The following is a 13,017-nucleotide window of genomic DNA, read 5'->3' on the forward strand; positions in this document are numbered from 1 at the left end:
TCTCAACTCAAATTCTGGACTCACTCAACTAGAACATTCCTCTAATTAAAGTTGCTTGATCAATCAATCCCTGTGGGATTCGACCTCACTCTATTGTAAGTTTTTACTTGACGACAAATTCGGTACACTTGCCGAAGGGAAATTTGTTGCGAGACAAGTTTTTCGTGCATCACTCGGCTTTCTCTGTAGGAAACCCCATTGTCTTTGTGCAATTTGTGGCTCAACAAATGTAGCAATATGGTTTGGGAGGAGAAGACTGCATTCATTGTTGTAACTCCTTTCTGCTAGGATGGGGAACATCTGCTCACAGTAGCGATTGGGAAATCACGCAGTGTCCTTTGCTGGGAAGGCTTTTTCTTTATCATCAACCTTTATAATCCTCTTAAGTCTCTTTGTTGAGGGCTTTACCGCAGTTGAAGAAGGCTCTGCCACTAGTGCTCTCTTTGTTCCTCTCCTTGCTGTTGATTTGGGAGTAGCTTTCTCTTTGCCCTTCTTGGTGGCCATTCTGAAAAAGGGAAGAGAAAGTAAATTAAATTCAAAGAGATAGAGCAAGGGAGAGAACGAAAAAGGGTGGTGATGAATGCACAGTAAAAGGTAAATGATGTTAACACATGGTCATGACTACATGTGAAAAGTCATCAACGGAAAATAGTTAGTGCATATGATGACAAGTGAATGCAAGCTGTTTATTGGCATGCTGGCAAAGGCATGAGTAGCATAGATCAAGCATCACTCATAACAAACCATCACGTTTGTATTGACAATTAATTTTAATTAATACAATAGTAAAAGGAATTTGTGAAAAGCATGCATTAAATAGTAGAATAATGTAGAAAAATGCATAATTCCATATAGGCTTTTTCACAAGCACATAGCATGCATGATAATTAAGGTATAGAAAGTATTAAATTGAACATGCAAGCAACCCTTTAAAAAGTAATATATAATTGCCAAACAAATTTACAACAATTCACAAGCATATAATGAGAAATAATGATTCAAATAAATTTCTAACACCAAGTAAAAAAGAAAAAGAAAGAAAAAGAAAATATGGATAATGAAAGTAAAAAGAAAAGAAAAGAAGATAAAATATAAAAATAAGAAGAAAAATAGAAAAGTAAGGAGGGAAGAAGAAAAGAAAACCTTGTTAATGGGGGTGAGAGAGAGAGTAGAAAGTGAGAAAGAAGGAAGAAGAGAGAAAAAAGAATTAAGGAGGGAAAAAGGAAAAATAGGATTTGGGGAAGAGAAAGATAATATAAGTGGCAAATCAGGGAAGCTGTGCGGCGCAATCGACGCGGTCGTGTGGGGCACGCGGTCGCGCGACTTGCGCTGATACTGATTGATGCGGTCGCGTCGGTCACACGGTCGTTTGACCAATTTTATGCCACTGGCGCGAGGGCAGCCTCGCACTCGCACAACTCGCTGTTCAAAATCATTAATTGTCAAATATTGGGTGACGCAATCGCGTGGGGCATGCGATCGTGTGAGTGGTCATGAGAAGGATATGACGCGGTCGCGTCGGTCACGCGGCTGCGTGGGAAGGATTGTGCGTTCAGCACCAATCCAGCACCACTCTAGCACAACTTTCAGTCGTGCACCCTTTTGACGTCGAATTCTAGGGCACGCGGCCGCGTGAGTGACGCGGACGCGTCGGCGCCGCGGTCGCGTGGGGCGATTTGTGCCACTGGCACGCCTCCAGCCACACTCCTGCATGACTCTCTCTTTGTTTTATTATTTCCTCCCATCTCCTGCGACGCGGACGCGTCAATGAGGCGGTCACGTCGCGTGAAAAATTCTTCTTTTCTTTTTTTTTGTTAAATAAAAGTATGGAAATGCAGATGCACGAAATGCACTAATAAGGAGAAGAGTTATTGAATAGGAAAACTAAAAATAAAGAAAAGAACGATCATACCATAGTGGGTTGTCTCCCACCTAGCACTTTGCTTTAACGTCTGTAAGTTGGACGCTCCACTAGCTCAGGCTTCAGCTATGTGGGGATCTTCCAAGAGGAAGATCTCGAGCTCCTTGTTTTTCTTCATCTGCTCGCCATGGTACAGCTTTAAACGATGTCCATTGACTTTGATAAGTTCAGAGCTTGAAGGATGACTTAGGTGATAAACTCCGTACGGTTCGGCCTTCTCTACTCTGTATGGACCTTCCCATCTTGATCTCAACTTGCCTGGCATGAGCCTCAGTCGAGATTTGTAAAAGAGGACTAAGTCCCCAGGTTGGAACACTTTTCTCCTTGTATAGTCTTGAGTTCTCATAAGCTTCTAGGCGAAGGCTTTCCAGTTCTTGCAGTTGCAACTTCCTTTCAGCTCTGGCTTTCGCAATTCCCATATTGCACTCCCTTACTGCCCAAAAGGCTTTGTGCTCTACTTCAACAGGGAGATGACAAGCTTTTCTATAAACTAAGCGGAAAGGACTCATCCTAATGGGTGTTTTGTACGCTGTTCTGTATGCCCAGAATGCATCTTGTAGCCTGGTGCTCCAATCTCTTCTATGAGGTTTGACTATCTTCTGCAAGATACACTTTATCTCTCTGTTTGACACCTCAGCTTGCCCATTAGTCTGAGGATGGTAGGCTGTTGCAACCTTATGAATTATTCCATGCTTCTTCATTAATCCTGTTAGTCTCCTATTACAAAAATGGGTGCCTTGATCGCTCACGATTGCTCGTGGTGATCCAAAGTGACAAATAATGTGGTTTCTCACAAAGGAAACAACAGTGTTAGCATCATCAGTGCAGGTAAGAATTGCTTCCACCCATTTGGAAACGTAATCCACAGCTAACAATATATAAAAATAACCATTAGAATTTGGAAATGGACCCATGAAGTCAATGTCCCAAACATAAAAAATTTCACAGAAAGGCATAATTTGTTGAGGCATCTTATCCCTCTTGGATATATTACCAAATTTTTGGCATGGGAAACAAGATTTACAAAACTCAGCAGCATCTCTAAAAAGAGTAGGCCACCAGAATCCACAGTCTAAAATTTTCTAGCTATTCTTTGAGGACCAAAATGTCCTCCACTCTCAGATGAGTGACAGGCCTCTAAGATGGACTGGAATTCTGATTGAGGCACACACCGTCTAATTACTTGGTCAGCGCCACATCTCCATAAATATGGGTCATCCCATATATAATATTTAGACTCGCTTTTCATCTTGTCTCTTTGATGCTTAGAAAAGTTTAAAGGAAAGGTGCGGCTAACTAGATAATTAGCTACAGGTGCATACCAAGGGACTACCTCAGATACTGCTTGCAGGTTATCAAATGAGAAATTATCAGCTATAGGAGTGGGGTCATCTGTACAGGTGCATACTCAAGTGGTCTGCCACTAAATTCTGGTTACTACTCCTATCCTTAATTTCTAAATCAAATTCTTGTAATAGCAGTATCCAACATATAAGCCTTGGTTTGGACTCCTTTTTAGCTAATAGATACTTTAGAGCTTCGTGGTCTGAGTACACTACTACCTTCGTACCAAGTAAATAGGCTCGGAATTTATCCAGAGCAAAAATAATAGCAAGAAGCTCTTTCTCAGTAGTAGTGTAATTGGACTGTGCGGCATCTGGAGTTTTAGACGCATAAGCAATAACAAAAGGATCCTTACCTTCACGCTGAGCCAATGCTGCTCCTACTGCATGGTTGGAAACGTCGCTCAGTAGTAGTGTAATGGCTGGCTCCAGTCTGGTCCTCTCACAATTGGAGCTTGAGTCAGGGCGGTCCTCAGCTTATCAAACGCTTGTCTGCAATCCTTACTGAACTCGAACTCAATATCCTTCTGCAGTAGTCTGGATAAGGGAAGTGATACCTTACTGAAGTCCTTAATGAATCTCCTGTAAAAACCTGCATGGCCAAGGAACGAACGGACTTCCCTCACAGAAGAGGGGTAAGGTAAACTAGAAATAACATCCACCTTTGCTGGATCTACAGAAATGCCAGTATTAGACACAACATGTCCTAGTACAATCTCTTGTTTAACCATAAAGTGACATTTTTCAAAATTTAATACAAGGTTTGTACTGACACATCTATCTAATACTCTAGAAAATCCATCTAAGCAAAGGCTAAAGGAATCGCCATAAACACTAAAATCATCCATAAAAACTTCCATACAGTCCTCAATAAGATCAGAGAAAAGACTCATCATGCACCTTTGGAAGGTAGCTGGTGCATTGCACAAGCCAAAGGGCATTCTCTTGTAAGCATAAGTCCCAAAAGGACATGTAAAAGTAGTCTTTTCCTGATCCTCAGGAGCTATATGAATATGGAAATATCCTGTATAACCATCTAAAAAGCAATAATGTGATTTACCTGACAGGCGATCCAACATTTGATCAATGAATGGAAGAGGATAGTGATCCTTACGGGTTGCTTGGTTGAGGCATCTGTAGTCAATGCAGACCATCCAAGCATTCTGTACTCTGGTTGCTATGAGCTCTCCATGCTCATTCTTCACTGTAGTGACTCCAGACTTCTTTGGCACCACTTATACTGGGCTTACCCATTCACTATCTGAGATGGGATAGATGATATCTGCCTCCAGTAGTCTGGTCACTTCCTTCTTGACAACCTCTAAGATAGTGGGGTTCAGTCTTCTCTGGGGTTGACGAACGGGCCTTGCTCCCTCTTCTAAAAATATTCTGTGCTCACATACTTGAGGGTTGATGCCTACTATATCTGCCAAACTCCATCCAATTGCCTTCTTGTACCTCCTCAGCACACTAAGTAACTGCTCTTCTTGTTGAGAAGTGAGTTCCCGTGCAATGATAACCGGAAACTTCTGCTTGTCCTCAAGGTAAGCATATTTGAGGTGTGGAGGAAGGGGTTTCAACTCTATCTTTTGCTCATGGTTAGGCTCTGGATTGTCTGGAGCTGGTGATAATGGCAAAGTGCCCTCATTATCGTTCAAGAGTGTCCCCACACTCGGACCTTGTCCTGTGTGCTTCTCCTCTAACTCCTCCTGGAGAACTTCAGCTATAGTTTCATCTATGATGTCACACTGGAAGATAGAATGATCTTTTGGAGGGTGCTTCATAACTTCATTCAGATTGAAACTTACTAATCGGCCATCTATTTCAAAAGAGTATGTTCCTGAAAAAGCATCCAATTTGAACTTTGATGTCTTCAGGAATGGTCTTCCAAGTAGGATTGATGATGGCTTCTCTGAGTCATTTTGGAGCATCTCCAGGATATAAAAATCAGTGGGGAATGTGAGCCCCTTAATACCCACTAATACATCTTCAGCAACTCCAACCACTGTAATAATGCTTTTATCTGCTAACACAAAACGAGCTGCCAACCTTTTTAAGGGAGGGAGCCTCAAAATATCATATATAGACAAAGGCATTATACTCACACATGCTCCTAAATCACACATGCAGTCAGAAATTATCACACCACCAATAGTACAATTAACCATACAAGGACCTGGGTCACTACACTTTTCAGGTAAACCTCCTATTAAAGCAGATATGGAACTACCTAAAGGAATAGTTTCTAATTCATTAATTTTGTCTTTATGTATACATAAATCTTTTAGAAACTTTACATATTTAGGTACCTGTTGAATAACATCAAAAAGAGGAACAGTTACCTCAACCTTTTTGAATATCTCTACCATTTTGGGATCAGGTTCCAGCTGCTTCCTGGGCTTCCTTGCATGTTGTGGAAATGGAATGGGAGTGGTGTCTTCTGCATTATCTGCACCCTGTGGTGCTTCCTCCTGTGGTTGAACTTCTTCTTTTTCAGCTATGTCCTGTATGTCCTCTTCCTCTTCAACATCTTCTACTTCCACTACCTCTTCAGCTGAGGCGTGTTCTGGTGAGCTTGGTCCTCCTGATTCCTCTCCTGCAGTTTGGTTCCAGACCTTAGAGTGATGGCATTAATGCCACCCATTGGATTGGGTAATGGTTGAGAGGGGATTCCATTGGAGCTCAAAGACTGGTTATTGGAGTTATTCATTGAGCCAATCTGTGAGACAAGAGCTTGCAGGGTAGAGTTCAGACCATTTAGTGTAGCATAAAGGTTATTTTCCATGGTCTGTTGTCTCTGATCAATGGATTGTAGTAAATCATCATTAGAAGATAAGGAAGGATAAGTAATTTGAGAGGTCTGCTGTTGGATATTCTGTGGTCCTTGGGATTGCCTCAGGTGAGGTGCTCTATAAGGCTGGCTTTGGTTCTGCTACCTGTTGTTATTATTATTCCACCTCTGATTTCCCTGATTGTCTCTGCCTCCTCTGTTGTTGTTGTCCCTCCAATTCTGGTTAGAATTGTCCTGCCATCCATGGCTGTAATTGCCACCTTGATTGTACCCTTGGTTGGGGCGGTCATAGAAGTTATGAGTGGCTGCCACAGTGTTGTCTTCCTGCTGGAGCTGCGGACATTCATCAGTATAATGGCTATAATCAGCACAGATTCTGCAAACTCTTTGTGGGACTAACTGTTGGCTTTGCTGTGGTGGAGAAGGTTGGGCTTGCTGAACTTGTTGTTGATTCAATTGCATCTGCTTCAGCAAGTTGGTCATTTCACAGATACTCTGAGTTAGAGCAGCAGTCTCTCTGCTAGAGGATACTTCTACAATGGCTTTTGAATGGCCTTGTTTCTGCCTGTGATTCCGAGTAGATTCAGCTAAGTCACTGATCAATTGCCATGCCTCATCAGTGGTCTTGTACTTTTTCATAGACCCATTGCTAGCACTTTCCAATGTGGTCTTATCTTGGGGCCTCATGCCCCGTGTGACGTAACCGAGTAACACTATCTTGTCAATCATATGGTGGGGCAAGCTTCCAGAAGATTATTGAAGCGCTCCCAGTAATCATAGAGAGTCTCGGATTCATCCTAAACAATCATGGAAATGTCTTTCCACAGTTTATCAATAACTTCAGCTGGAAAGAATTTTTCCAGAAATTCTCTTCTAAGTGTATCCCAGTTGGATACAGTTGCTACGGGTTGAGTGTAGTACCACTCTCTCGCCTTTCCCTCAAGAGAGAACGGGAAGGCTTTTAGCAAAATAGAAGTTTCATTCGCACCATCACGCCTGACAGTAGAACAGGCTGCTTAAAAATCTCTCAGGTGCTTGATAGGCTCTTGAGCAGGTAAGCCATGAAACTTAGGCATCAAATTGAGCAGTGCAGTCTTTATTTCAAAGTCTGTAGCCACCGCTGGGTGATGCGCTTGAAATGGTTGCATTGTAAAATCAGGGGCTCCAGCCTCCTGGATAGTAACTCTCCTAGGTGCTGCCATGTCACCTATACGTAAATCAACTGAATCAGTAGAATGGGGGCTGGTTTCTTCCTCAAATGACATTTCAGATCCATCCTCAGAGAGGACTAACCGACGCCGAGCTTGCCTTATTCGTGAAATAGTTCTTTCAATCTCAGGATCGAATACTGGCAAGCTTCGATTAGGAAGTGAACGCGTCATCTAACGAAAGAAATAAGCAGCTCATAGTAGCAAAAAATATAAAATGCAAATAAATAAAATCCAATCAATAACTTTAGCACTCTATTGCAACTCCCCGGCAACGGCGCAAAAAATTGACGTGGCGAAAATTGGCGAGTTAAGAATTGTTATAAGATATGCGTTGCAAGTATAGTACTTAACCAACCAGAAATCCGCTTATCAATTTAGAAGGGTTGTCACAAAAATTAAAATTAAAATACTGGGAGTATGAATCTCAGGTCGTCTCCCAACGAGTTGCAGAAAGGTGTGCTATTTTATTAATCAGATGTTTTCAAAAAGAGTTTGAGTTGAATAAACAGGAAATTAAGTTGGGGAAATTAAGTAATTTAAATAAAGGCCTTGACTGGGAGTAGATTAGTTGGAAGCCCTATTCTTGTTGCAGTACTCTCAAGATTAATTGATAATTGAAGGTTGTTCTGTTTAGTTATCCCTTACTAGGTAAGGGAAAGTCCAACAAGTTAGAATGCTGTTTCTATTCACAAGTCCCAATCCGCTTACTTGGAAGGACTGGAGTTAGTGAATAGAGAGCAATCCAACAATAAACCCAATTACAATTTCTCTTTTGAGCATTCCAACTCAAGGGTTCCTTTCAATCAACTCCCCATCAAGTTAGGGAACTACTCGCTCATTGTGAATGTAGAACTCATAACATAGGAAAGGGAATTAAAGAAAGACATGATAAATAAAACTCAAAGGAATTAATTAAAAATAAAAGTAACTTTTGTATTAATAAATTCTAAAATAATCCAATAGTAAAATTGAGTAAATTAAAGGACATGGAAGAGTAAAGCCAAGGAAAGAAGACAAACTAGAATGACGAAGTCTTGATGAGGTAATAACTCTTCTCAATATCCCAATGCAAAGAGCAATAGAAATAAAAATCCTAAGAACTAAGAATGTGTAGAGAGAAAACCTAGAAGAGGAGTAAAACTAGATCTAAAACTAAAAACTGTCTAGAATGAATGTTCTTTTCGTTTCTGCATTTTCTCTTGCTCTAGTATGCTTTTCTGGACCGAAAACTGGGTCAAAACAGGGCCCAAAATCACCCCCAGCGAATTCTGCAGATTATGCAGATCGCGCACGTCACGCGATCGCGTCATTCATGCGGACGCGTCATTCGGCATTTTGCTTTGCCACGCAGGCGCGTCGTCCATGCCTCCGCGTCACTTGTGCTATTCCAATCCACGCGTTCGCGTGAGCCATGCGGCCGCGTCACTGCGATTTCCTCTCTTCCGCGCGGTCGCGTGAGCCATGCGGCCGCGTCACTTCTCGCTGGTCATCTCCTCAATTTCTTGTGTTCCTTCCATTTTTGCAAGCTTCTTTTCCAACCTCCAACTCATTCATGCCCTATAAAGCTTGAAACACTTAACACACAGATCACGACATCAAATGGAATAAAAGAGAATTAAAATACATAATTAAAAGTCTCTAGGAAGCAAGTTTTCAATCATGTAATAATTTTAGGAAGGAAATATAAATGCATGCTAATTATATAAATAAGTGGGTAAAGATCATAATAAAACCACACAATTAAACACATTATAAGCCATAAAATAATGGTTTATCAATAACTAATAACCCCGGCCCTACTATGAACTCCCCAGTTCTTACCCCTTCTCTCTCCCTTCCCCCTTCAGAGGGAAGCATGGGTACCCTTCCGTAGTTCATTGATGACGTTCCACCTGACTTGAGTTTTTGAATACTTAGAACATACTTTCCCTCGCTTTAGTGGTTTAGAGGGACTAGGTGAGTATAGAGTCTAGGCTAGCCTGGCGCCAGCTTAGGGACTTCTTGAACAGGTCAGGGCCTGGGATGTTGTATGTATATATATGTATATAGTTATTATCTAGCTATATCTAGGGGTGTTCTAACTAAAGATCTTTACTTTAATAAAGGCTGGATAACCAAATGTTATTAACTGTTGAGATGTATATAAGTGTGGTTGTTTATAAATGTTTTATCTGTTATTATTTGTGAATTGATTATGAATCATTCTGTTTTTAATCCAAACGTTTTCAAAAAAAGGTACCTCAAAAAATAACTACGCCTTTAACAACGAATCAGGCTCATATAATAAATAATAGATAATAATTAGGAAGACAAGTTGGTAGCGCTTAATTTCTAGTATGATCTTGACGTACCAGAAATTGGGTCGTTACACATATAACTTGCTAGATGAATGCTTGTGAAAGCCAGGAACAAGGAGTTGAGCATCGAACCCTCACCAGAAGTGTATCCGCTCTATTCGCTCGAGTGTATAGGGTTCGTCACTTAATCCTCTCCTAATCATGCTTTCCAGGATTTGTCTTTCTTCTAACAATCAACAATTACTTAATGCATGCTTACAAGTATCATGAGGTCTTATTCATGGGTTGTAATGGGGCTAGGGTGAAGGTATGGATGTATATGGTCAAGTGAGCTTAAAATTTGAGTCCTTGATTAACCTAGGGTCCCACTAGACACATATAACAACCTATACAACTATAATACATTACCTAGCTACCCATGAGTTTCACTTTTTGCATATTCATGCATTCTTTTCAATTCACATCCCATATGCATTGTTATTATTACCTTGTCTTGGGGCATTTTTGTCCCCTTTGCTTTCTCTTTTTTTTCGATTTTTGTTTCTTCTATATATATATATTTTTTTTCTATTTGTTTTTCTTACATACTCATATATACACATATAAAAAAAAAATTTTTGGCCCCCTTTTTTCTTGGGGTTTCATGTACAGAAGTTTCAATGCATATGGTTCAATCATTCAATACATGAGTATGTTCCCAAATCCCAAAATTTTTTTCAATTACAACTACAAATACATACCTTTACATCTTCCCAAGTTCCCAAGTACACCCTCCCATTGAATGACACACACCCTAACTTACCTAAGCTAATCAAGGATCCAAATCTAGGGACATCCATTGTTTTTCACTTAGGGTTGTTGATGTGCTCTATTTAGAACAAAAAAGGGTTTATCATGGGCTCAAAATTGGTTGGCAATGGTAGAAAAAAGGGTTAAGACCGTTTGGGAAAAGTGAGCTATTGAAATGATGGCCTTAATCATGTAAACGCATTCATACACAAAGTAATGGATATATAGAATCAGACAAAGCAAGGATTACAATCATAGAGAGAGAATAATGAACAAAAGAATGGGAAATAGTGGTTAGAAGATGTAACCATACAATAGGCTCAAAACTCACATGCTTGTGTTCTTAGCTCAAACACTATGTTCCAAAATACATTCTCGAAGCAAGTTTACCGCAAAATTTTTTTTTTCAAAATTGGTAGGTGATAAACCCCTATTTTATGATTCATCTTGTGCTCAATTAAGTGTTTTTATAAATTTTTCACCCACTTATTCATAAGATTTGCATGGTTTTACTATTCCTTCCTTATTTTATGATATGTGTGAAAACATGTTTCTTATGCTTTAAAAATATAAATTTTAATTATCCTTTATTACCATTCGATGCCGTGATCTGTGTGTTAAGTATTTCCAGGCTTTATAGGGCAGGAATGACTTAGAGGACAGAAAGAAAACATGCAAAAATGGAAGGAACACACAAAATGGAGTTTTTGAAGAAATGGCAGCGACGCGCACGCATGGACGACGCGGACGCATGCCTCGCTCAGAACATAGGTGACGCACACGCATGGACGACGCAAACGCGTGCCAAGAAGAAAGCACAAGCGACGCGTACGTGTGACTGACGCGTACGCGTGACACAGAAAAACTCCAAATGACGCGAACGCGTGACCCACGTGCACGCGTGACAGACGCTATATGCAGAAAACTGTAGAAGTCGCCCCCAGCGATTTCTGGACCCTTTCTCGGCCCAAATCCAAGTCCAGAAACACAGAATAGAAGCCAGAGAATGTGGGAATCAATAGAGACAATTGATACAACATTCACAATTCACAATTTTAGGTTTTAGATGTAGTTTCTAGAGAGAGAGGCTCTCTCCTCTCTCTTAGGATTTAGGATTAGGATTTCTTTTACTTTATGGTTATACTCCATTCCAGATTCAATATTCCTTTAATTTATGTTTCTCTTTTACTTTTGTTTACTCTAATGCTTTTACTTGTTAATTACTTATGTTGCCAAATTGGCTTATGAATCTTTCCATGTTAGATTTGAATATTCTATTTAATATAATGAGGTATTTTAGATTTATAATTTTTTTATTCTATTTATGATGCTTTCAATTTAATTTAGATTTTTTCTTTTGGTTTTGGTTAAGTAATTGGTAACACTTGAGTTATGAGACTCAGTAGTTGATTGAAAATTGGAATTCTCGCTGATTGATTTGGATCGCTCTAAAGCTAGTCTTTCCACATGAGTTGACTAGGACTTGAGGATTAAATTGATTGGTCCACTTGACTTTCCTTTATTTAGTAAGGGTTAACTAAGTGGGAGCGATAAACAATTCTCATCACACCTGATAAGGATAACTAGGATGGGATTTCCAGTTCTTATTCCTTGCCAAGAGCTTTCATAATTATTAATTTATTTTTCTTGTCATTTAATTTACTTGTTCTTTAATTTAAAAAACCCAAAAACACACATTTTTCCATAACCAATAATAATTCATACTTCCCTGCAATTCCTTAAGATACGACTTGAGGTTTCAATACTTCGGTTATAAATTTTATTGGGTTTTGTTACTTGTGACAACCAAACTTTTGTACGAAAGGATTCTCTGTTGGTTTAGAAACTATACTTACAACGTGATTATATTTACAAAATTCTGAATTAGCAGAAATCCAATTGTCAAAATGGCGCTGCTGCCAGAGAATTGCAAACATGTGCCTTATTATTGGTTATTGTAAATATTTTTTTTGCTTGTTTATTTGTTTTTATTTTTGTTTTTAATTTTTATTTGCTACTATGAGCTCTCACCCCTGTCGCTTTGAGTTTGGTTCTAATGTTGTTGTAAGGAATGGAAGCTATAACAGGAACATGCATCAAGGTCAAAACAATCAAAGATGGAAGAAGCCATGAGGATCTGATCAACCCTTTCGGCAACAACACCTTCCAAGATACCATGGACAACGACCATTCTACAATGCATACCAAGACAATAGTTATGGTAGACCTCTTCGTGACAACCAACACCCACCAGTATACTATGGTCAAGAGCCATTCCGAGGTGTGTACCAAGATGATAGATATGGTGGACCCCCTTGTGGTTACCAACAAGCCCCATCATATACCTATGAACCACCTCCTCAACATAGCTATGAACCACCACACTCACGAACCACCCACCACCATTCACCTCCATATGACCCTAACCCTTACCCACCCCAATTCCAATCCAATTACTCCCAAGAACCACCACTTCCATATGCACCATGTCCATATCCATCGACCCGAGAATCACAGGAGCGTCTCAAGGAAACAGTGAATAAATTTCATGCAACCCTTCACCAATTGGATCAAGCGATCAATCGATTAGTTTTCCAACGTTCGGACACTCAAGGAACCCCCATGGCTTCATGTGGACAATCTAATGAAGAACATAGCATGAAGG

The sequence above is a fragment of the Arachis hypogaea genome, chromosome 18 (genome assembly GCF_003086295.3).
Source record: "Arachis hypogaea cultivar Tifrunner chromosome 18, arahy.Tifrunner.gnm2.J5K5, whole genome shotgun sequence".
NCBI classification, from domain to species: domain Eukaryota; kingdom Viridiplantae; phylum Streptophyta; class Magnoliopsida; order Fabales; family Fabaceae; genus Arachis; species Arachis hypogaea.